Raw genomic sequence first — 27631 nt, 5'->3', positions numbered from 1 at the left:
GAAACAATTTATTTTGATAATGTTTTTTGCCAATAGTCTTTTTTTGCACCCATAACAAATATTCCGTAATTATTTTTTCCCCATCGCTGCTAGGTTAGCTATGAAAATTAAATAATTAAATTGAACAAATGGATTAAATAATTGAATTAAATAAATAAACAAATAAATAAATAATAATAAATAATATTTAAAAGATTAGAAATTGGATAAATTTCTAACTGTAACTTTTCTCACTTATTTATTTATTTATTTATTTATTTATCTACTTATTTATTTATTTACTCATTTATTGATTAATTAATTTATTTCATTTCATTTATTAATTCATATAAAAAATTACAGAAAAAATTTTAATCGAGAGAATGTACAAAAAGTACGAGAGGTCTCACAGCACGCTACGCTTCTACGGACTTTGGCTGGGCACAATCTGATTGATCAATTTTTAATCATTAATAACTCGGTAAATAATGATCTGAGTCAAAATTGGGAAAGGAACTTTTAGGTCAAAATTCCATTCTCTTTCACCCCTTAAAATATTAATTAAGAATTATAGGACACCCTGTATATATATATATATATATATATATATATATATATATATAAAATTATCTTTTTAAAAAAAGGTAAAAAAAGGATGTCAAGTATAGTGGACGCTTAAAAAAAAAGAAATTTGTTAATCAAGTTAAAAAATAGAATCTAATTGATAATATCTTTTATTTTCTTTTTACTCTAATCTATGTGATAGTAGTTTTAATTCTTTAAAAATAAATTAGTTACAAAATTGCCATATCTAATGCAATTCTAGTTATGATCAAACTAAAAAATAAAATCTAAATGTTAGTATCTTTGTGATCTTTGTATTCATTGAAGAATCTGCCTATTCTAACTCAAATGGCACTGAGGATAAATAATAACATCTAACCGAGAGACATTTCCGAGTTTAGTTGATATTGTATGATTTATACGTATATACATATATACGAATATGTATAATTTACGAACACATAATTTCAATCAAATATAAAGGATAAAGGATCCTTAAGGAAAATTTTAAATTGAATAATAATATAATAATTTTAAATTTAATATAATTGGTTTACTTCGTTTATTTTACGAAAAATTTAATATTTTATATATATGATTGTTCATATAAATACAAATATTATAAATAAATATACTTATAAAAATATATTAGTTTTTCATATTTACCACCAAAATGGACTCATTAAAAACTTGATCTAATTGTATTTAAAAATGTATAATTATATCTAATTATATATATATATATATATATATATATATATATATATATATATACCCAAGTAGCAAGATGACTTGTCATTATGATAATTTAAGGTTATTTCTCGTCATTCGACGTCAGTGTATTAAATAATGACGTAAAATAAATGTAACATTTGTTACAAAATATTATTGTCATAAATATATCGTCATTTAATCGTCATTTTTAAGTCATTTTTAATGAATAAATATTGAAAACATTATTAATTATCTTCCTTAATTAACTATAATATAACTGTAATATAATTATAATATAACTAAATAAAAAAAATATTTCCCATATTTAATACAATTATTAACAAATTCATTAACAAGTAAAATATACACAATTTATAAACATTTTCATAAGAATAATGATTCATATTAAACATAATATAGATTCACGACTCTATACATATAATTAAATTATCTACAAGAATTACATATACAATCGAGATTTTAAATCGAGATTATATCGAGATTTTAAAATTGCAACTATATTTATACAATATAATAACATTCATTAACCAGATCTATCATATTTTAAGCCGAGATCCTGTAATCACTTATTTGGTTATTTCAGTAGCAGATTTCATCCCAATACCGAGGTTAAGCAACATCGAGGAGGATCTCCAAAATCTTGAATGGGTGACCGGTTTTTGAAACATGCGTAATACAAGATAAAAAATGTTTCATCATTTTCTTTCATTTTTTTTCATTTTTTCATTTTTTTTTTATTTATTTTCTATAAGAATATTTTATGTCACATATATTATAGATTTTTAATACTAACAGTTCAATATCGGAACGCAACCGTAATTTTGTCGTCATAAGTATGCATAATTTGATTTGTTCATATATATAATCATAAACAATTTTATCTATTTATATATAATTAAATCAGATCAAAATCCATATATAATTAGATCTACAAAATTATATATAATTATATATAATTAGATATAAATCTTTTTTCCCGGGAAGATTTAGATAATATTCGTGTTAGAAAACGTCATCGATTTAAAAAATTTTCAGCATGAACGTGGCAGACAAAAATTAAACTGCGATCGTAAATGATTATATAATAAGCGATATTACGAAAAAAAGAAATTAAAATCCATCATTGTTAAAAAAAATTGTGGCATTGTCAAAAATATTATTAAAAAATATAAAAGATTTTGGTCACAAAATTTTATAAAATTTCGTAATCCTAGCAATTGAAAAAATTTGAAGAAAACTTGATATTAAAAACTATGTTGAAAAACGAATAGAAGCCGAAAGAATCGTACGTTGATGTATGCACATTCGGAACAATTATGTCTGCAATATGTATAAAATATTAACATTACTTAAAAAGAAATCAGAAGTGTGCTTGAGTCTTGCAAATAATGATAAATGCAAAACAATTGATGATAAATTAAATGCACTTTGTGCAAATCGAGACATACAGCTAAGTCCGAGAATTATTTTATTGATACTACATATCGTAATATTACTGAATCACAATATGAAATGAATATAAAAGATCAAATTACAAAAGTATTACCTGTGGTGAAAGCACGAGCAAAAAAATTTTGGTTACGCCATACCTTATGTAAAATTGACGATCCATTTGTATTAGGTGTATAAAAAAGTTCTGAGCTTTTTTTTGTAAAATTCAATCTTTATTCAAAAACAAACAAAAAAATATTAATCAGCGAAATATTCCCCGTTTGCATCAATGACCTTTTTTTGCCATCTTTCGGATAGCTTGCGAATTCCTTGACAATAGAAGCTCACCGGCTTCGAAGCGATAAAGTCATCAATGCATTTTCATATCTCTTCAAATCTCATGAAATGTGTATCAGCCAAATGATGCTGCAGCGACCGGAATAGGTAGTAATCGGAAGGCGCCATGTCTGGGCTATACGCCGCGTGCGGGAGAAGTTCCCAGCCTAATGCAAATATATGGTCCTGAGTCGCTTTCGCAACATGTGGTCGAGCATTGTCATGAAGCAAGATCACTTTACGACGTCCTTGACCAGTAAATGACCTCTTTTCTTCTAATGCATCGCTCAAATTGATCAATTGTTGTTGGTAGCGGTCTGTCATGGTTGTTTCACCCGGTTATAACAACTCGTAATACAACACACCTTTCCAATCCCACCAGATACAGAGCAAAACTTTCTTGGCTATTGGGCTTTAGCGTCGATGTCGAAGGTTGACCAGGATCAACCCATGATTTTCTACATTTAGGATTAGCATAAAGAATCCACTTTTCATCGCCTGTAATGATTTTGTGCAGAAAATCTTTTTTCCGGAACTTTGAAAGCAAGTGAGTGCAATGTCACGCCGACGATTTTTGTTGCCTTCGGACAATTCATGCGGAACCCATCTGCCTTCTTTCTGAACCTTTCCCATCGTATGTAAACGTACGGAAATGGTTTGCTGCGTAACGCCAAGCTGTTCTGCAAGCTCCTTTTCAGTTTGCGCAGAGTTTATATCCAGCAGTACTTGCAATTCGTCTGTTTCAATCTTTTGAGGGCGTCCAGCACGCGGTTCAAGACAAATCTCCTTGGCGAAATTTTTGATACCATCTTTTACATGTATGATTTACAGCGTTCTCTCCATATGCAGCACAAATCATTGCAGTGACTTCAGCAGCATTTTTCTTCAGATGAAACGCGAAGTGGATGGAAAATCGAATATGCTCTTTTGTTATTGCCATCGTGAACACTACTGATTTTTGAGGTTATGTGCATCAAACGCCAAACCGTATGGCATTTTAGAAGGTCAAATGTCAACGCTTTAAAACCGCAAAAGGGCGGGAAGATATATAAAATTTAAATTGTTATTTCGGTTGTATGAAGTCTAAAGCTCAGAACTTTTTTGTACACCTAATAATTAATTGTTAAATAAAATATAAAAAATTCCTTCAAGCAATAAATACATGTACTTTTAAGAAAATATCACAATTGCTATAAAATATTCATAAATATACAGGAAAGCAAAAATGGAATAAGAAGAAGGGTCATCTACATGTTTGTTACATTGATTCGACTCTTTGCAAAGCAATGTCTCTTCCTATTCAATTATTATCCACATTTCCCAAAGGTAAGACATATAAACGTTTAGTTTATCGAATGACTTCCTTCCATAAGATATTAAATCTAGAGAAAGCTTTAACTTCTGCTGATTTGGATACATTAAATGATATTATAACTGTAGCACAGAAAAAAGTAATTATGTAAAAGTAATTATATATAAAGTAAATATGTACAAACATCAGCATATTGATACTATTTTGAGTGATGAAGATATTATTTCTAAATATAACAAGGCATTTAAAGCTTCGATTAAACGTTCCATGGATACACCTCGACATGTTTGTGTATCATATGAGACTTGTTTTAAAAAAAAATGTATTTAAAATTAATAAACTTAAAGCACAAATGGATATATTTCCGATTGGGAGAGATTTAATGACACATATAAAAAAATATAATATTAATTTAGAATATATATGTGATTATTGTGAACAAAAATTCTGTAATGGAATTTTGCCTGCGTACTGTTTTAAATAATCTCTTTGTACATGATATATCTGATGTGATAGCATCTCTTAATACATTCAAAAAAATTCTTATACAAAGAATTAAGGCATTTCTGTTATTAAAATAGGAACCGTTATTAATAAAAAATTGCCTGAAAAGCAAATGATACAAAAAATAAAAGGCAGAACATTTCATTTATCACTTCTTTCGGAAGAAACATGGAAAATTATGCAAAAATAACCCAATAAATATAAATCATGAAATGTACATTTTAGTTTAGAGGTATTCCGACAAAAAAGTCTAAAATTATTTGGGAAGAAATGATAAATGTCAAAAAAATATTCAATGCATTAACATGATAGAAACGCAATAATCCTCTTTACAAATATCATATTACCAGATACTCACGATGGATTGTGTTTAGAGAAGTTGAATAATCCGAAATTTGAAATATAAGAGACAGAAAATGATAATCAATCTCCAATTCTGGATGACGATGTCAAATTGAATTCAAACATTGAAATGCAAGAAATAAGTAATAATATAAAAAACGTTGTAAATAATGTAGGTCAGACAATGTTAACTCAAATTATACATGACAATGATAGTTATTATGAGCAATATATTATTTATCCTGTACGAAAAAAAAAAAAAAACATGTAAAACTGCTACCGCCTTATATCAAATGTTAAAAATTCAAGATTCATCATTAGACAATCGTGAAAAAAATTTAGATTTATTGTTAGATTTATTATGTATTTTCCAGATTTATATCCCTTTGGTGTTAATGGACAGTATGATGATACTAGATGAAACCTTCATGATCATGAATTATTAAATGCTTGAAATCTAAACATTCACAATATAGATAGAATCAACAATACTTATTTGATTTGTTAAATAATGCTAATATTCGTCAATTAAGTCATGATATTTATCATAAAATGAATGTAACTAATTTGCGGGATCGTTATACTACTTCAAAATATTTAAAAGCAATGCATAAAGATTGATTAGAATCTAATTTAATATTTTCCACTCTAAGAAATACGGAATAATACTGGCGTAAACCAAGGAGTGATTTAAATTGCATGACACAACATTACGGACATGGTTTCTAACATTGAGTCCTAGTGAATGGTTGTGGGATGAATTAGGTGAATATATTCGTGAAATAAATGGATGGTCTAATGATTCCTCTTTATCCATTAGTATTCTTATTGCTAGAGATCCTGTATTAACATCGAGATTTCTTGATAATAAATTTCGGGCAATGCTTGATTTTATTTTCAAAATCATCCGATCGGAGAGATAACACATTATTTCTGGCGACGAGAATATCAAGGTAGAGGTATACAGCATTTTCATTTATCGTTTTGGGTTAAAAATGCATCAATATTGGGGAATCTTCTGCAGAAAAAGTGTCTATATTTATTTTACAACATATAACTTGTAAATTGCCGGATAAAAATATTTCACCATTATTATACAGACGAGTTAATACGCATCAACGATAAACATAATGATAAACATAAACACAATGATTATTGTGTTACGTCCTGCGTACTCCACAATTCCTCCCTTTCGAACATCTCGAAGGGCTTCAAAATATCTCGAAAGATTCATTTCTCGACGAAAGTTATATTGCCCACTAAACGTTTTTTCTCTTCTTTAAACAAATAGTCTCGGCGCTAATAGGATGGGAAAGCCCGATAAAGATAGAAATTTTCCTAATGGGCCCATAAAACAGGGTAATAAACAGTTAAAATTCCATCACGTAACGGAAATTGTAAATCTTTTTTTTATATTTTTATTTCCCCCTTCCCAAAAGTTGGGGGGGGACGGGAACTCAACTTAATCAACCCGGAAAAGCCGAGAAATATTTTTCGAGACACCTTAGTTGATAAATTAGATTAATACACCGAAAGATCATTAAGGCCAAAAATCCAAAAATTCAATTAGATGTAAGGGATACGCCCTAGAACTTCCCTGTATCTCCAAAATCCTACATAAGCCACAACTTCGTCCGCGGCTCTCTCTTTCTACAACCTTTGCAATCGCAACCTCTGCAATCACAAAGTCTTTCTGCAATTGCAACCTCTGCCATCGCAACTTCTGCAATCACAAAGTCTCTATTACCCAAAATTCTGATCGTGCTCCCCGGAATCTTCCCAGTGAACGAGTTCTCGAACTTTTTTTTTATTCGAGTGAGTGTGTTCCGGCGGACCAGTATCACCAGTACCAGGACTATAACCACAACACATCCAAAGTAAGTTGAATTATTTATTTTCTTCCGGTTTCCTTCCACGGTAGCTTCGCAATCCAAACATCCGTAAACTTGATAGTGAACAACTCAAGAATTAACCGCAAAACAGCTAGACGGCTACAGCGAGAAGGTAGATTGCGAACGCGAAGTCTGTTGGACCTATCGACCTTTCAGGCCTTGACATTTCCTTGAGTCCATCAATCCGAGCATCGGAGCTTCACCGTCGTCCGAGGACAGATCTCGTATTCCAACGGAAGAACCCTCGGCTCGCGCATCTCACGCACCAACGTCACGAGACTCAACGCCTCGCACTCCATCCCCTGTTTTCCATCGAACCTCTTCTTTATCCTCGCGAGTCTCAATGCCTCGCACTCCGTCCCCTGTTTTCCGTCGAACTTCCCCTTCACTTTCACGAGTCTCGACCCCTCGCACTCTGTCACCTGTCTCTTCTCCTTCACTTTCGCAAGCTTCGACGCTTCGCGTTCCGTCGCCACCTCGCCCACAAACTCTAGCTTCACCAGCGAGTTCCACGTCGAGCGTGGAATTCGTTGGAGAGGTTCTACCAATACCGTCGGTACTCTTCGAGAAGAAACTTATGTTCCAGGACATCCTCTCACAGTTCCCTATCTTCCCCCGGGGTCATTTACCATAAGCCCCGAATCCATCAACTTAACCGTACTCCGAAATTATGTATTGCTCTGACAACATCATCGCAACATACACCCCCGGAATTCCTTACCCATTTTTAGTCTCTGTCCGATACTTTTATAGAATGTACCCACCTTCAACCATGAGAATCTGAACTCAATTAATAAATTCATTAAATCTTTTTTCCATCTCCAACACACACACACACACACACACACACACACACACACACACACACACACACACACACATACACACACATACACACACACACACACACACACACACACACACACACACACACACACACACTGTTATGTCCGGTGGACTTCACGATTCTTTTCTCTTTTCGGAGCGAATAGGCGAGTTCCGATACAGCATAAAAAAATCATTCTGAATAGTAAACTAAAATAATTTTTACGAGTTCAAGCTCCGTGGATGCCAATCTGCCGAACACGTGAATCTCAGATTGTTGAGAGCCTGCTTTTCGAACTAACAAATAAACTATAAAACTCGATCGAACTGCAACTAAGCTAAGATAACACTTGACAGCCATATCGAACGCAAAGCTAAGATAACACTTGACAGCCATATCGAACGCAAAGAAATCCTTAGTGCACTGGCAATGACGGAAAATTATAAATTGTCAAAGTAGGTATCTGTTTTCTCTCATGGCAGGCTCCGTACTCGAATAGCCGCCTTCGTGGCGTCAGTTATTTAATCTGCCGATCACTCACTCAGCCACAAATATTAAGATAATGCCATATGTTAATAGAGGCTCAGATCCACCTATCCTGCTTAAAAATTCCCCCCGTACCAATCAGACTCTTTTTTTCAAAATTCAGAACTACGATAGGCTAACTCCCCCCATATCCCTAATGATTCGCTAATTCCTATTTGTTAAAGACTCGTGAGATACTCCTAATTTCGAACCGATGCTCCACTTTCGCGATAGCTTTTACTAAGATCCTCCCCGAAGGAAACGCGCTTATTTTTTGATCAGTAATCTTCACGCGCTTTAATCCGTCAGTTTTTCACGAGCAAACTTAAACCTTTTTACGACATTCGTGTGTCTTCGCGTTCGTTTACGTTCGCATTCGCTTTTTAACTCTCGGTTTAGCCTTTGTTGATTCGCGCCAAAGTAACCGCAGGTTTAATTATTTAAACTTTAAAATTGGGACAAGTAAATTAAATAAGTTTGTAATTTCATTCAAATATCATTTTATTTTATTCCGAACGGGAGTGTTTCTTTTTCGTGCGCTCCTGTTGTCTTCGATCTCACTGCGGAATCCCAGGAGCACCCTGCAGAAAACCAATCGCTGGCCACTGGTTCCGACTCCCGTTTTGTCTTAACCGATCCACCTGCAACGACATTTCTTTGTAATTATCGCAGTAATAAGTGGATGGATTAATATGATTAATATGATCTGTAATTTACCCATTACCACTTAAATACCGATCGTTTCCTCTTGCTTTCCTCCCCCTTCACTTATCTTTCTGAGCCTAATTGTGCTTAAAGTTTAATACTTTTTACACTTACATAAATGTTTATTTAAATTATTCTATTATTTTTATTCATTTATATTGTAAAAATCGGGCATGACTCTAAATATTTTAACGTAAAGTCTTACCTCGAACTGCTATGCCTGACGACTTCGCACTTTTGTAACACCCGCGTGCTACACTTATATGCAATTTTATTTTTTCCCACATGCGCCCATTCGTAAGAATATTAACCATTACATTATCTACCGATTAATCATTAATGCGTACCATTTCTTCTTTATATTTAAGTATTTTGTGTTTTAATTTTGTATTTTGTTCGTTTCACATTAATTAATTAAATGTTTACTTTAATAATAAATCAATTTATTCATTCGTAATTTAACCCTCTCGTCACGCTCGTTCTCACCCGTTCTCGGAGGTCGCATCCATATCCAAGGATCCTTTCCTAGGCAAAAGAGATTAAATTCTCTTGCCTAAATTAATGGATCGACGAACGTACGTCACGCAGTCGGAGTCATAGCGTCTGTTTCAAAACGTATTGACCCGTATCGACTGACCTGTATGTAATGTATAGTATATTCGACTCGCAGACACGCTCCAGAGCAGTCACCTGTGAGAGGATATTCGGTGCGTTCTTCCTTGCCCCATCCCTTCAACCTTCAAGTAATAATTCCGAGATCTGGACGTAATATATATATATATATACACACACACACACACACACACACACACACACATCAAAAAAGTGTTGCATCACCTCGGTTCCAAGCTCTCCTGAACACTGACGTTGAATGTGTATATTGCATCAATAGCACAATCCCTTAGATTGTTCATAGATGTCACTCAACCCACACAAAGATGTAAACAACCATGCATGAGCAGTGCCTATGCGACGGAGTGGGTAAGACAGCCGATCAGTTCCAGTCATAACACCAGGAAGGAAGTACACTACTTGTGTTGTCTGTAGTTCTGCCATGCCTAGAAGGTCAATTCCGAAGTTTGATCGTATCCACATTGCTACGTTGTGTTAAGAAGGGCTCTTATCAAGGGAAGTTTCCAGACGTCTCAGAGTGAACCAAAGCGATGTTGTTCGGACATGGAGGAGGTACAGAGATAAAGGAACTGTCGATGACTTGCCTCGCTCAGGCCGCCCAAAGGCTACTACTGCAGCTGATGACCGATACTTACGGATTTCAGCTCGGAGGAACCCTAAGAGGAACGCGATGCTGAATAATGATTTTCGTGCAGCCACAGGACGTCGTGTTTCGACTCAAACTGTACGAAATAGGCATGATATGCAACTTCACTCCATGACGAGATCCAACTTTGACACCTAGACACCATGCAGCGCGGTACAGATGGGCCCAACAACATGCTGAATGGACTCGTCAGAATTGGCATCAAATTCTATTCACAGATGAGACTCGCATATGCCTTCAACCAGACAATCGTCGGAGACGTTTTTGGAGGCAGCCTGGTCAGCCTGAACGTCTTAGACACACTGTGCGAGTGTAGCAAGATGGTGGTTCCCTGATGTTTTGGGGTGGCATCATATGGGGCCACCGTACATCACTGGTGATCATTGAAGGCAATTAAACGGCTATACGATACAGGGATGACATCCTCCGACGTATAGTGCAACCATATCGGTAGCATTTCGGAGAGAGATTCGTCTTAATGGATGACAATTCTCGCGCTCATCGTGCACATCTTGTGAATGCGTTCCTTCATGATAACGAAATCGCTAGATTAGAATGGCCAGCATGTTCTCCAGACATGAACCCTATCGAACATGCCTGGGATACATTGAAAAGGGCTGTTTTTGGGCGAGATGACCCGCCAACCAATCTGAGAGATCTACACCGAATCGCCGTTGAGGAGTGGGACAATCTGGACCAACAGTGCCTTGATGATCTAGTGGATAGTATGCCACGACGAATACAAACATGCATCAATACAAGAGGACGTGTTACCGGGTATTAGAGGTATTGGTGTATGCTGCAATCTGGGACACAAATTCAGAAAGTCTAGATTATTATTGTACAACTTGCAATTTTTTGTTTTCATGAGCAATAAAGAGAGCTGAAATGTTGTTTTTGTATATCTCTATTCCATTTTTATGTAAAGGGTCAGGAACCCCTAGAACCGCGGTGATGCAACACTTTTTTTATGTGTGTGTGTGTGTGTGTGTGTGTGTGTGTGTGTGTGTGTGTGTGTGTGTGTGTGTGTGTGTGTGTGTGTGTGTATATATATATACAGTAATTAAAATAATAGAATGCTTTTACAGTTTATACACCATATTATTTAAATTTATTTTTATTTCCAAATAATGTTACGAAATCAGATAATTCTTTTATTGAATTGTTATGTAAAAGATGAAAACAATATTTATTTTGTTAACTTTTATCATATTTTAAACAATATAGTGCGTGAAGTCAAAGATTAGGTGCCAGGCCGTGCCAGCCTGAGGAACGCGCACCGACCTGAGGAACGTGCGCCGGCCCTGACCGCTACGTACATACGTGTGCTCATTCGTCACTTTTAATCTGATCCACTGTAAAAACTACTCGTCGCACGCAATTTTGCTAAAGGAAAAAGTTGTTTCTTTTAGTATAAAAAATCACATAGTGTATTTCCAAATGCGGGAGTTTTGGGACATCCTGTATATATATATATATATATATATATATATATATATATTCAGCCTGTATATATATATATATATATATATATATATATATATATATTCATACAAAATTTTGGTTAACTTATTAATTGATTTAATAATACAGACATAATGACAATTATATAATGACAATTATACAATTATATTATCTGATATATTTCATAATCTCTGGAAAGCTAATCTTTCTTTATATATTATCAAGATTTAAGGTTAATTATTGTGTATAATTGCAATATGTAAAATTCGGAAGAGTTAAGAGAACACGAATATCCCGCATACTGCAGTAGACTACACATATTACTTGATATAAAATAAAAAATACTATTAAATGCAGTGATAAGAACAGTACATTGAATATTATCAATTTCAAAACAGTCAATTGGGACAGTGGTCAATCGGGACTGTGGTCAATCGGGACGATGGTCAATCGGGACAGTGGTCAATCGGGACGATGGTCAAACGGGATTGTGGTCAAACGGTGGTCAATCGAGACTATGATCAATCGGGACGATGGCCAATTACAACGTGGCCAATCGCAACGTGGTCAATTGGAACTATGATCAATATTAACGTGGTCAAACGGGACGCTCTCGTAATAATTGATGCTCGATCAGTATTCTGATTGGATTGCAACAATTGATTGCGCAGTATTGATTGATCAATACCGCGCCAGTTCGATCAGCAAATTAAGGAATTTGCTGATCGGCTTTTCGCAATGACTTTATTCGACACGTTTCTGCAGTTTTTTGAAAGACTGATCGCTTTGCGATGTTGCACTTCTGCCGTCTTTCAAAAGACTCTTTTCGAAATTTACTATTGTTATGCAGACTACTTTTATTCCTAGTAGATCTATGGCTTCGTGAACTTTCCCTCGAGGTACAAATCTTTGTTCTCGATCCATATCGATTGTAATCCATTCTCTAATGTACAGCTAATGTACGCTGTTTGAACTTGTTAATTAAATTCAAATAAAAATTCAAATAAAAGTATTTTAAATTGTGAACTATTTTATTGAGACTGTATCTCCTCCTTTACTTCCTTACACAAATAAACTTGATAGATTGATAACGCGATACAAATGAATCGTTAATAACGTGTAAATATTTAAATTTCATTACTTCTATTCGTTATTCATTTTGACCAATCGTACAGCTTGCACACGTTTTCCATTGCGCAATTTTTCATATGACGCTCGCAGTGAAAGGCGCGAACGTTGTCCAGGATGTTCTCGAAATTGACGTCGATAGTTTCGACGATCACGTCGAGATCCGCGACAGCATCGCCGAGAATCTCCTCCAACCACTTCTTCTTTTCCAAACGTTTGATATACACTCACCTAGGCGCGTCTTGCGATCGGTTGCACACGCCGTTTCGAATCACAAGTTTCGAGAATCTATAGGCGACATCGCCATCGCTACAGGCCGTGATGATTGGCTGTTATCAGCATGCCCTGGATTTTTTCGTTTTCGTGAGAAGATTCCAAGGTATCGCTTCTCAGAATACTTGATGGGTCAACTTCTCCTTCTCATTCCTCAATATCGCCACTTCTTTGACCGCGAATTTCTCCCAATCGATAAAATCTTGCAAATCGACGAAGATTGGTACGTTCGACATCGTTGCGAGACGAGAACACTCGATACATTCGCGCTCCGTTCTTTTTTATACGTTTCGTTTTCGCTAAGAATGATACCGATACTACGCTCTAAGAAAAACCGACATCGTGCTTTCCTGTTATGTGAGATTACGTATAACGTTCGTCAACGGATTGTACTCTATCATTTTATCATGAATGATGAGACAATAGGCCATGGTGTCAGCTGGAACGTTTTGTTTGCATTCGAATTCTATACGAACGTCAATGGTGGCGCTCTTAATCGATTTGTTCTGATGGGAGCAATCGATGACCACAAGCGGACTGTATTGCAGAAATTTGATAATAGTTCAGGAACACAGTTTACGCATCCGTAATACATCTTTCGAAATTTCAAGTACATATCATACAGCGAATTTGTTATGCTCGAAATCTAGGTTCATATTGTTGTAGGGACAGAGAATTCGGGGGCTCGAGCCATGCTTGATGCAATCTCTCCTGTCGTGCTCCAGGAGGATTATTTGTATATTTGCCAATGGCGTTGGAGGGTGTCGCCGCTGCAGTCCGACCTGCATCCATCGAGTGAGAGACCAACATCGCTCTGGAGTACCGGTCGTGGGGATTCGAAAGAATACATGTATATATGTATATTGTAGTATATATATATATATATATGTATCATTGTATTGTTGACGTGTTATTCTAAACACGTTATTTGCGATAAATATCATCACATGCCTCGGTAGTCGAAAGGATAAGATGCCTGCCCGGTAAGCAGGAGATCCAGGTTCGATTCCTGGCTGAGGTGGTATTTTTTCGCAAAATAATTACGAGTTTTCACGGCTGGTTCGTGGTCGGGCCCCGCCGTGACGCACACTCTCCCTTCTTATTTGGGATCTCAAATAAGAAGAGAGGGTGTGCGTCACGGCGGGGCCCGACCACGAACCAGTCGTGAAAACTCGTAATTATTTTGCGAAAAAATACCACCTCAGCCAGGAATCGAACCTGGATCTCCTGCTTACTGGGCAGGCATCTTATCCTTTCGACTACCGAGGCATGTGATGATATTTATCGCAAATAACGTGTTTAGAATAACACGTCAACAATACAATGATACATATATATATATATATATATATATACTACAATATACATATATACATGTATTCTTTCGAATCCCCACGACCGGTACTCCAGAGCGATGTTGGTCTCTCACTCGATGGATGCAGGTCGGACTGCAGCGGCGACACCCTCCAACGCCATTGGCAAATATACAAATAATCCTCCTGGAGCATGACAGGAGAGATTGCATCAAGCATGGCTCGAGCCCCCGAATAAGAAGGGAGGGTGTGCGTCACGGCGGGGCCCGACCACGAACCAGTCGTGAAAACATTCGGAATTCAAATAGAGTTTTACATTGTTCAGCTTGCAGTACTCGAATCTAGAAACGTCCTCCGTCGGTACGTTTTTCCTTCTGATTTGTAATGCAAAAATCGCGATTTTTCCTTTCACCGTCCACGAATGCTTGGTCATACTTTGTAGGGGAAACTCATACAGGTCCCAAGAACGAAAGCCCATGCTCAGATCGTTCGCTCTCCAACATTCGTAGGAACGACAGCTTGTGACGTTTAGTATCACATGCCATATCAACATTCGTCATAGTACTCTCAACATCGTGATCTTCGGTTTCTGATGCGTTACGACGCAATTATTATCTTTACGAGCACGTATTAGAATGAGTTCGAGTCGCGCGTTTATCACTATGCGTTTATAATCTTTATAAATGGCAACGTGGACAGATTCTACTGCTGTATGTAGGTGCTGTACGGATTGTAGGTGTGAGTCCTCACGATACGATCGTCAAAAATTAGTGCATTTCCGATACTTAAAATGTCGGTTGCCATATCGGTTCTTCACGACGAAACCTAAAGATCTTTAAGCGATGTTCGCGATGTTTAACTCGTTCACATTTCTCTCGCGTATCTTTCTCATCGCGTCATCGTTTGACAACCGCGATAGGATCGTGGACATACCGTTTGCATCTCCTCTTCACGTGTACGATTCGTTCAGGATGAGCATTTTTCGCCTGCGCACATCTCTTTACTATTTTCGTTATCGCATGTGGAGTCGCACCGTTATCTTCTCTCCGCGAAAGTCGATCTGTTGTCCGCCTTGATACGCAATTTGGAACGTGATATTGGTAATGTTCCGTGATAATTGGGAAGTAAATGATCGACGTCCGATCGTTCGACAGCTTATATCCCGAATGAACGTTCGAAGCGAACTCGTGTATCGTGAATCGGTTTGTCATTGCTATACACACCCGTGGTGATGTTACATTTCATCCGAATGATGTTCACGCGCATGATGTTCATGGATCAGACATGTACCATTTGTTCTGTCGTAACACGCATGAGAATCCCAGGAGCAAACCGATCTTGTTTGATTTCGAGAAGTTAAGAGTTCGCATATGCACACCTGATCTCGTTTCTCATGGTATTCTTATTGGCGCGAATAATCAGGCGTGCTTCTCTCGCTCTTGTCGTAAATGACATCGCATTTGTCATCGTCACTCGCCTTCCTCGTTACCGTCGACTTCTCTTGCTCTCATCAGTCTTTCCTCTTTGAGAGATAGCGGCATTCAGATATCTGTCTATCGCGCTATTGTGCCGCTCCGGAGGCAACTCGGGAGTGTGTATCGGAAGAGGGGAAAGGGGGCCACAACCACATGTTAATTATCAAATAAAACACTTTATTTAACCGACTTGGATGTTCGCTAATTTCGAGTCACCTACCACTGTCATATCACACTTCCTTACGATCCTACGCGTCGATACTCGTGCATCCGCGCCTCTGATTCTAAGCCCGTACCTGATACTCTCATCGCTCTTTTATTTTATTTTATCCGCTGTTACGCGGCCTCGCGCGTTCTCGAAACGTTGCGTCAGCGTTTCGACACGTGTTGTCGGAGTCAGCGTCCTTGCTGAATTGCACATCGGTTGCAATCGCGCATTATTCTTTATTATTTTTAATTCATATTTTAATTACATATTTTAATTCTCGGGTTAGTCAGAATCCTTGGGATTCTGACTAGTCGGCGATGTCGCGAGGTCAAGTTACTTTATTTAGATTGCCTCGCAACATCCCTTCCTCCTCTTGGAAAAAGAAAACGAAGAGGAGTTTTCTTTTAGTTTAGCGCTTATACTAGTCATACAATAATATTTCACGATGCTTATGTTAATCTTATAGTTAAGTTTTACATGAGATGCTATTTTGTTTTTTACATCTATTTTACATTTGTTTTACATTTGCTCTTAGTACATCATTACTTCGTCGCAAATCTTTGGTGCTATGATGGGGGGTTCTTTATTACATTTCTCTTTTTCCTTACAATTACAATTATTATAATGGTAATGATTACAATTACTATTAATCCGCTAAAGCTAATACAAAATGGCTATTTCTGAACGTATACATATTTTCGTCTACCTGTTTGTTTACTTTCAATATGCTCTAGCGAGTTCGAGTGGATTTTTTATTATCGGTTATAACTTAATATTTTTTATCGGTTAGTTAATTCCGCTATCGCGCGGCGTGAGCGTTAAGTAAATTAAAGTCTGGTAATTATATCTGTATGTATCTCGTCGACAGTTGTCGCTTCGTTACTAATGTTACTTCGGGCGTTGTTAATTTTTAATTTTTAATTTTTAATTTTTATTTTTCCTGTGTCGCTTAGCTCTAATTGTTGTTCCGGTGACTTATCGACTAGATACTTATTTTTTGGTTTGCTATCATCGAATATAGCCACGCTTGTGGTTCCGTTAATGTTATCCACAAGGGTGTATTGAACGCTATGCATCGCTGTTCGCAGTTAAGTTGACCCGGCGTTTACATAGATTTGCACCTCGCATGGTGCGTTCGTGTTAATATGATAGACAGGGAAATCTCGTTCGCATGTATACAGCTGTCCGTCTTGTATACATGTTTGTAGTTCGTTTTCGTCTGGCAATATGTAATGATGATTTTTTATCTATCGCTACTACCGAGTGATGAACTTTTATGAATGTAAAAGTATTGTAGTTGCGTACTGGTAATGATATTCTTATTCGTTTAAATGTTGGAAACGCGATTACTGGGAAACGAATAATCGTGTAAATGTCCGGTTTATTACAATATGCGCTTATTGTTATATATTTTTGGATCATATACCAGTTTTCCACCCGTATTGTAAATGGAAAATGTAGACCTTCAATCACTTGAGCTGCTTCTCGCAACTCTGTTATCTGATCTTATGATCGTTTCCAACGGTAAAGCCGTGAACTATCCCGTTTTCAGTGATAAATAATCGATTGTGTTTTCTACGTCCTTTGTAAGGTCTGTCATTATTGTCCGTAGTATTAATAAGTTTTCGTCCATGTCCTCGCGTTGCATATATTTCGCAAGCTGCAATTCCATCCGTGCCGTGACATTCCGCAGTATTTTCGTTGTGACTAACCGTTTTTTCCAATGCATCCATGTGCCCTATTATGGCATTAATAATTTTGATCTGAGTTTTCGTTGCGTGTTAAGGTCTGTTGGTCTTTTTGCAGCATTTGTATTTCATTGAGATGCTCCTCGTCCTCGGCATCCATGATCGCCCCCCTCGGCAAAAAAAAAAGAAAAAAAACTTTCGAGACAATAATAAGACTGTGCACAATCACGGATAACGTCAGACTGAATTAAATAATTTACTATGCACTCCGCAGAAAAAAACGCACGGGTAAGATTCGCCGAAAAGCAATCCGAATCCCGGTGCTCCTCGCAGGACGCCCCGCGCGCAGATAACACGATTCCCGGCGCACGGATGACAAAGAACCGTTTCGTTTCGAAGAACTTAGATCGAGATTATAATAAACCATGCCGTACTACATGCAAAGAAAAATGCATAAGCAACACACACAAAAAAGGGAGAGATAATGAAATACGCTTACCTTAATGTTATGACGACACCCGACTCACCCCCCTCAATATTCGTAATAATATTAAAGAAGGCCCCGACCGATCAACCGTCGGGGCATCGACACGGCGATCCGTCCGCGATCCCACCGTCATGAAAATCCCGTCAAACAACGGACGCAGCAAAACAGAGATCCCGCGGCTTCACGTGCGCGCTGCGTGGACAAACACGCACACGATTAGGTTACCGCCGCCGGCCCCGCTATCGACCGCGCCACCGAACATCCTCGCGAAATTTCCGAACGCGTTCGGTGAATTATCGCGAGGATTCCGGCAAGGGCATCCCCCGGAACTACCCCGACCCGAGTTCGGCCGACCCGTACCCGACGACTCCCGACCGACGGCCGGCTCGGGTATATTAGGCGACTTCGATAGATAATCGAGACCTATCTCCGGCGAGACAGTAGAAAGTCCAGTACTGCTCTCGATACTCCCAGTCATCTCCAAAAGCGATCTAAGGTGCTACCTATCGTGCCAGGAGCTTCTGGCCGATCGCTCCTTTCATCCACAAGCGCACAAGCTGTTCACAGATTGAGGAGCTTCTCAATCTGGGCTCCGAAAAGTAAGCCCTTGTGCACACCTTCCACCGCTGACGATCGAGAAGCAGGGAGCTTCCTGCATTCTAAACATCATAGCACGAATCCCTGACAAACCATACACAGCTGATCCGTCACAACAAACCGGCCGAAAACCCTGTGCACCGTCGCGCCCACGCCGCGCCTACCGTGAACGCGCCGAATTCGCGGAACCGACCGCGAGCCGAGCGATTATACGATACACAGAAACCGCGCTTCTCTTCACCGTATCAACGGCGAAATTCAGAAAGATACTTGTAAATATTGTACATACAAAAACCTCAGACAGTCAGTCAGAACTGTAAATATAGACTTAGATATATATAAAATAAAGAGGCTCACGATATTTTATTTCTCTTACCAATCCTGACCATATCTGATCGACGCTATCCTGCGAAATCCGATCTACACGAAATAGAGACGTTTTATGGCGCCCGAACAGGGATTCGAACCCTGAACCCTCAGATAATGTTACGGTGGCAACACTTCCATGTCGTACTCCGGAAGTGTCACAAACGATGACCAAAATCCAATCCAGCGGGAATCGCCGGCTAACCAATGGCTCTCGTCTAGAGCACCGTGCCCCGTGCCCCGTGAAATACACATTTCGTCATACACCATTCATGTCGCACGCGCAGAGTCCTAACGCGACACGAAGCCAATAGGCGCGACACAGAATAGGCATATAGCAATGGGTACAGCCATACAACGCGTACGGAACATGACGATAACAATCTGAATAACCGTCCAGTGCGAAAGCTATTGGTGAACTGGCGTGCACCAGAAGCAGAAAAATTAAATAGAATAAGGAAGTATAATATGAGTCCCGAACTTTTCAGGATAATGGCCATACAATGGCATTTATGCAGCGCCGAGGTGAACGCTGCACCGCCATACGTGCTGAAAAAATTTCGAAAACACGCTAGGCATCTATTTTGAAGAAACAGGATCGATGAACCAAATGCAAACGACCTGGAAATTAATAATCAAACTGGACATCAACGCGCTAGAAAAAAGAGCGCAATAGATGGAAAATTACCTGGATCAAACCAGCGAGCGATACAAGAGCATCATCGGACCCCTTTACGTGTAAAAATATAATGCAAATAATACAAAAAGACAATGCAAAATTAACACAGTTGTTAACGCGACTGAGAACTATCTACTACACTAGAGACTGAGAACTATCTACTACACTAGAGACAGCAAACGAGGACTGATAAGCGCGATAAGCAAAACATTATTCGGCATGCGAGGGGGAGTTCACCTCCTTAGTGTGTCATGAGTGCGTGCGTGCCTCATGGATGGTGTCTCAGCACGTGGCCAAGGAAACTGATCGTGGATCGAGGCGAGATACCTTCGCGACCCCCTGGGGATCCGGGGCGGCAGGTTGTTCGCGTGCTCGCCGCAATTAGTATGTTTTCCATTTCTATTTACTAACCTTATTATTATTATATATATATAATTTTTGCTTTTACTAATGCTTCTACTAATTTTCCTCGCGAGTGTTTCGTCATGCGCATCCGTATTCTAATTTTCAATAAATAGTTTGAGTCGGTTCGCGTATACAGTTACGACTCTTCGTTTTAGTTTGATTCTATAATTCACGTCCGAAATTTTTTCGATTATTTGGTACGGACCTATCCATGGTGCTTCTAATTTCTTTGACCGTCCTCGGATGTGTTCCTTCGCCAGTTTCTGTGGCTCGGAGTCGTTCCTTCAATTCTTGCGTGTAGTTATCGTACATGTAGTATGATTTCGGCAGTGCCGTCAATGCCGTAGGTAGGCCTGCTTGGTGCCCGTACAATAGTTTGAACGGCGTACAATCCGTCGCAGTATGCGGTGTCGTGTTGTAAGTAAACATCGCGCATGGAATCCATTCATCCCAATTAGTTTGATCTTCATCTATGTAATGTTTCAAATATTCGGCTAAATTCTATGTGATCTCTCTAGAGCTTCATTACTTTCTGGATGGTATGCGGTAGTTTGAATTTTCGTTATTTTTAAGAGGGTGCACATCCTCAAACATCTCACTGAAATTCGTACCTTGTTAACATTTTCTCTGGTATTCCGAAGATTCGGATTACCGGATTACGGATTAGATTATGGTATTCGCAGATTATCTTTGTGATAAATTTTTTGGCGATTGTTTTTGCTTCCTGGTCCGGTATCGGTATTGCTTTGCTGAACTTTGTTAAATCCTGAAATGTTAACAGGTACTTATTTCCTTGCGTGGTGACCGTGAATGGTCCCACCATGTCCAGGGCACATTTTTCGAACTGTTTCTTTGCCGTTTCTGTTAGTACTAGCGGCATCTTAGTTTTTCTGCTTAACTTGTTCTTCTGGCAATATTCACATTTTGCGATGTAATCTTCCATCTTTTGTTAATCCGTGCTAGTTGTGTGTTAATTTTATTCTGTTTATTGTGCGTGTAGCATCTTGATGTCCTCCGAGGGGGGCATTATGATATTCGTATATTATCTGCTCGTTTTCCTCCTTGCTGTATTCGCGCTCTTCCTTGTTGCGCTCGATGCTATTTATCTGTGTGTCGCGCGCGATCGGATTTCTGCTAAGCGCGTCAGCATTTGTATTGCATTTGCCGGCCTTATGCACTATTTCATAATCATATTCCTCCAATTTGAGTCTCCATCTAATTAATCGCTCGGATTTATTATGCTAAATAACCAAATCAATGGCTTGTGATCTGTAATTATTTGGAATTTTGTATAGATACGGTCGAAAATGTTTGACTGTCTATACTATGGTTAACAATTCTTTTTCCGTCGTATTGTAATTCTGTTCCGCTTTGTTTAGAATTCTGCTCGCGTAAGCAATTGGTCAGTTTTGGCCCTGGTCCTTGCGATAATATCGCTCCGATGGCATAACCGGATGCGTCTGTTGTTAGTATAAATTGTTTTGTAAAGTCGGGGTAACTCAGAACTAACGCGGTCGTCAGCCTCTCTTTTAATCCTTCAAATGTGTTTTGTTGTTCTGCCGTTCAGTTAAATTTTTCGTTTTTTCTAGTTAGCTTTGTTAGTGGTTTTGCGATCTTTGAAAAATTGTCAATAAATCTCCTATAATACTCAGCCAATCCTATGAAGGATTGTACATCCCTCACTTTCTTGGGTACTGGAAAGTTTGTTACAGCCGTTTTTTGGATGGATCCGATTATACCATTTTCCAAAATAATGTGATCTAAATGTCACCTCTTTTTTTAGAAATTCACATTTGCTCGGCTGTTGTTTGAAATTATAGTTTCTCAATTTTTGGAACACTTCGATTAATCGCTTATTATGCTCCTTTAAGTTTGGTCCGTAAACGACGATGTCGTCTAAATATACAAGATATCTTATGCCCTGTTCCCGCTAACACCGAATTCATTAATCGCTGAAATGTGGCGGGCGCATTTTTTAATCCAAAAGGCATTCGATTAAATTCGTAATGCCCGTACAGCGTGGAGAAAGCCGTTTTGCTTTTATCTTTATCATGCATTACTATTTGATGGTAACCCGACGCGAGGTCTAGCGTCGAGAAGTATTTCCCGAGCTAGTCGAAGATGTCCGTGATATTCGATAACGGAAACGAGTCTCCTATCGTTAAATTATTTAGTTTCCGGAAATCTACGACAATGCGTAGTTTAGGTATTCCGGACGCATCGGTCTTCTTCGGGACCAATATTGGGGGTTCCACTACTAATCGGGGGCTCGAGCCATGCTTGATGCAATCTCTCCTATCGTGCTCCAGGAGGATTATTTGTATATTTGCCAATGGCGTTGGAGAGTGTCGCCGCTGCAGTCCGACCTGCATCCATCGAGAGAATAGGACCATCATCTCTCTGGAGTACCGGTCGTGGGGATTCGAAAGAATACATGTATATATGTATATTGTAATATATATATATATATATATGTATCATTGTATTGTTGACGTGTTATTCTAAACACGTTATTTGCGATAAATATCATCACATGCCTCGGTAGTCGAAAGAATAAGATGCCTGCCCGGTAAGCAGGAGATCCAGATTCGATTCCTGGCTGAGGTGGTATTTTTTCGCAAAATAATTACGAGTTTTCACGACTGGTTCGTGATCGGGTCCCGCCGTGACGCACACCCTCCCTTCTTATTTGGGTCTTCTTCGGGACGATCAATATTGGCGCGTTCCACTGACTTGTGCTTGGTCGAATAATTTTTTCCTCGAGCATTTTCGTTATCTGCTTGTTCACCTCTGCCTTATGCTTCTCGGGCAGGCGATACGATCGGACATTGACCGGTGCGCTATCCGTGCGCGTGGTGATCTCATGTTGCACCGCGGTCATGTGCGAGAGTGAGTCATCTTCCAAATGAAATATATCACCAATGAAATATATTATATAATTATTACATATTTGCTCCAACGTTTCTTTCTCTTCAATGTTAAGGTGATCTATGCGTAATTGTCTCGCACTCGTTTTCTTCTTTCGCTTATAGTCTCGGTATCTTTTTTCATATATTTTTTTAATATTGAGCATTTCAGCGCTCTGTGTCTCTATCTCTTCTAAGTTTACCATTGGTGTGCTTATTTTAACGGGTTCTTCTGTTGTATTTATTATACTTATCGGACAGGTGAATTCCTTGGGGTCCACCAGACAGCATTCGATAAATACTCCTCACTTCGGTTGCTCTTGCCTTATTACACCCACTTGATTTCTATTGGTTAATGCTTCAATTATTGTTTAGCTGGTTTCAGCAGTACCTTTTGTATGGTTGCAATTTTAGATTTGTTTTGGCGATACTTAGTATCTTTTTTCCGTGATCGCATCTTGTCTTTTGTTTGGCTAGGAAATTAATTCCGAGTATTCCTTCGTAATCCATAGGGAAATCATCTCTCACCACGTATACTGAGTGGCGAATTTCTTCTTTTCCTAATTTTATTGTTTCACCTATAATTTCATCTTTCCTAGCGTGTGGATCTTATGTCCCGTCACGTCGGTTAACGCAATGCGTTTCTCAAGCATCGGAGTTTCACTTTTGAAATTTCCGATTTTAATTAAGGTGAGGGTAACACCGGTTTCTAGCAGAAAAATTGCCTTACCCTTTTTTACTTCTTTTATTGGTAGTGTTATCAATTCTAGCCCGTTGCACGTTTTTCCTCGCGTTACTTGTGCAACTTGATACTTCCTGGCCGTGCACGTAACCCTGGCCTTCGGTCTGTCGCTTTCTTTACCGCTACTGCTGCTTAACGCTGAGTCAGCGCTCTCTCTTCGCGATTTATCTCGCTTTGTCATTGTATTTTTGTCATTGTATTTATTTGCATTTTATTCACATTATTATTTGCATTACTATTTTTGAATTGACGGTGCCTTTTTCGGTTTTACCGTAAAATATCCAGCATTCTGCACGATTATGTGCTATCCTGCTTTCTAGCAATGCGTACAGTATTTACTCATTGTGTTTATACGCAGCTGTCTGGTTGCGGTATAGGGAATCGATTCGTGTATTTATTCGTTCGGCAATCTCGGTCATAGCCCCGTTTTTCCGCATTTGTGACATTGCGGCAGTCTATTCTCGCGGGCGAATAGATGGGGTATATTCGCTTTCAAACGTCCGAAATTCCCCGTTGTTCCTTAAATTTTTCCTCCGCGCTCGCGCCGGTTATGGCGTCTTGTAATGTCGTGTGATGTTGCGCACTAGTCATTTTATATCGTCTTGCAATCCTAGCTGAAAGTTATATAAAGCATGTTGTTGTATAGTTTCTAAGATCGCTCTCTTCGATTCTGTTTTGCCTTGACACCCTTCGAGCATAGATTCATGTAACTCCATGGCTATTTTATCTGTGCGTAATCCGAACGCTCTTATTGATTCTCCCAGCTTTTGTTTCAATGTATTGAATTCTAGCTGCAAATGTGTGGTGCTCTTTTTGCTGAGATAGCACACTTCCAACTCTCTCGCTTTAATTGTGCAAAGTCGCGTTTGAAAATCGGTCATGGCTCTTCCTTTTAATTTTGTGCATAATATTGTTTCTAATAGCGTGCTTTCCTCTCTTGGATTTGTGTTTTTTATGGCATACGTTGCCGTGCTTAGGAATTCTGGCAGTTTGTGCGAAGCTCCGTCGAATTCCAGAATCATGTCGCGAGCTTCTTTTAATCGCATATACGTTCACGGGATCTCGCGAGTTCCGGACGTCGTTCATCGCCCGTATACAGTTTCTCTCGGTTCATTAATTCCCGCGTCTGTATCCCGATTATAATTTATCATTTCTAGCTGGCTCATACGGTTCTGTAACGCATTCCTTCCAGTATTTCGGTGAGCATCATGTCTCGCGAATGATGCAAGGTTTTTGGATCGGTTTTCCAGTGTGGCTGATTTAAAGTGGCTCTCATTTACTTTGCTTCGTCCACTAACTCTATATCGGTTACATGTCGCTCTTTTGCAATCGGTCGTGCGGCGTGCCTGATGGCTGATTTGCCATTTCTATCTGGCTTGCGTCTCGTGAAGCGATATGGAATTCAGTCGGATCGAATACGCTACTGTCGTAGGATGTCAGCGAAAATTCTCTGCGGTTGCTTGCGTTCATATCGTCACTTACGTCGGATCTTGCGTCTGTCGGGCGTAGTAAGTCGTCGCGTCTCTCGTTACTCGGCAATAAACTGTTATCAATGTCGCTGAGCGAGAATACGCGTTCAATTACAATATTCGGATGTAACTTTGTTTGGCTCTCTAAGTTATCGTTGGAATAATAGTCGTTTAAGTTACGACGCATGTTATCACGTGGATATCTCTCGTATTTTCCGTCTGTGCGAGACTCGAAGGCCTCGGACTAACAATAAATGAGCGGCGGCCTGTATCGCTATGTAACGCGTTTCTCTCGACGGATGTTCTATTGATGTCTTCATTCGACATCTATATTACCGCTTTGCTTAATATCTATTGCGCTTGCTTTTAATTTTCTATGACTTACATTATGGTCGCAATTTGCATGCTGTAGTGTTACTCGCCTATAGGCGGTAGGTCGGCGCCTTCTCCGGTGTCGCTGATATGCTCGCTGGCTGCTCTACCGGGTGTCCCTGCTGGGTGGCGCGACTGGCTCTCAATTCGTGTCCTCTTTTCCTTTCAGATTCCAGGACGTCTCGAGAGGGTTGTAATGGCTGCGTCTTCTTCCAGTTCCGGCATTCAGGCTCACTGCTGCCACTAATTTATTATGCCTAATTTATTTCCGGGCGCAACTCGGGAGTGCGTGTCGGAAGAGAAGAAGGAGGGCCACAACCACACGTTAATTATCAAAATACTTTATTTAATCAACTTGAGTGTTCGCTAATTTCGAGTCACCCACCACTGTTGTATCACATTTCCTTACGATCCTACGCGGTACTCGTATGTCCGCGGTTCTGATTCTAAACTCGCGCTTGATACTCTCGTCGCTCTTTTATCGGTGCGTCAGCGTTTCGACACGTGTTGTCGAAGTCAGCGTCCTTGCCGAATCGCACATCGGTTGCAATCGCGCATTATTTCTTTATTATTTTTAATTCATATTTTAATTACATATTTTTATTCTCGGAAAGTTCGTAGAATCGACGTTCAGTATCATATGTTATACGTCTCGAAGTTCGTGAGATCTAACTTGTAATCATCGTTCAAATCTAAAGCGGGAAAGTGTCACGTCGTGAAAATGCTACTTTTTCCGGTGAACGTGAGGTTCAGTGATATCATGAGCGATCCTAAGAGAAATCGCAGACACAACTGATCGCAGATGCACTGATCGTACGTCTAATACAAACCACGATTGTACGTTATATTTATGTTGCTTCCGAGATACCTCTCTTTGCAATCGAAGATTTTCGAAAAAATCCGTCGAAGTAAATCACGTCGTTGCCTCTCTTCGCGTAGGTGACCCAGTGAGTACTTAAACCCGTCGCGTCATCGAGAGTCACGATACCGTTCTCATTACGCTTTCGACGGATTACGGATAAACATACCTGAAGAAGGATATTCGCATACGACGTGCCGGTTCACTGCTCGTCGTGATACTGAAGAGCGGTTGAGTGATTCTAACATCTCCTTCCACGATTTTTTTTTCATCCTTCTTGTCACGCCACTGCCACGTTTGTAAGGTGCTAGGTGCAATCTGTAATCCTCCATTGCGCGATTATGACGCAATCAGTTGACGCCGAGCGACCTTATCATCATTCACCGCCTTTGCGACGCTCCATCGAAAAAACCGAGCGCGTTTAAAATCGGAGAAATGGGCAAGAAGCCCCAGTGTTTCGCCGTTGGAAGTATCCTTTTCGTTCTCCTTTTCCTCTTTCTCATACTCATGTCCAACTTTGTTTTTGCCTTCATAGCTGCCCATACGACGATTGCAGCGGCTTTCTCGCTAAAGATGGAATCTTTGGCCGTTATACGTTCACGCGGCGAGAATTCGATCGACGGCGCCAATTGCTTTGCGAGATGGGTATCGAGTCCACAAAATTGATACCCGAAAATACGCAGTTCGAAGGGAAGCGCATTTATCACCACGTCGAATAATCCCGCGTTGCTTCGCATCCTGCTGAGCATTCCCTACAGTTTTTGATGATA

General features: G+C 39.0%; 1 non-coding gene and 1 pseudogene across 1 annotated transcript; one reads left to right on the top strand and one right to left on the bottom strand.

Annotated features, from left to right (window-relative positions):
• The first annotated feature begins 4190 nt into the window (after window positions 1–4190).
• LOC148935269 (uncharacterized) lies at window positions 4191–6260 on the top strand (annotated as a pseudogene).
• Window positions 6261–14492: 8232 nt separating this feature from the next.
• TRNAT-AGU (transfer RNA threonine (anticodon AGU)) lies at window positions 14493–14564 on the bottom strand. The gene has a single exon. It is a non-coding gene; the product is annotated as a tRNA-Thr (tRNA).
• Window positions 14565–27631: the final 13067 nt, after the last annotated feature.

Source organism: Pogonomyrmex barbatus, unplaced genomic scaffold, assembly GCF_055798465.1.
Source record: "Pogonomyrmex barbatus isolate J1 unplaced genomic scaffold, ASM5579846v1 scaffold5, whole genome shotgun sequence".
Classification (NCBI taxonomy): domain Eukaryota; kingdom Metazoa; phylum Arthropoda; class Insecta; order Hymenoptera; family Formicidae; genus Pogonomyrmex; species Pogonomyrmex barbatus.
The sequence above is the reverse complement of the archived record's forward strand: the minus strand, read 5'-3'. Positions and strand labels throughout refer to the sequence as shown.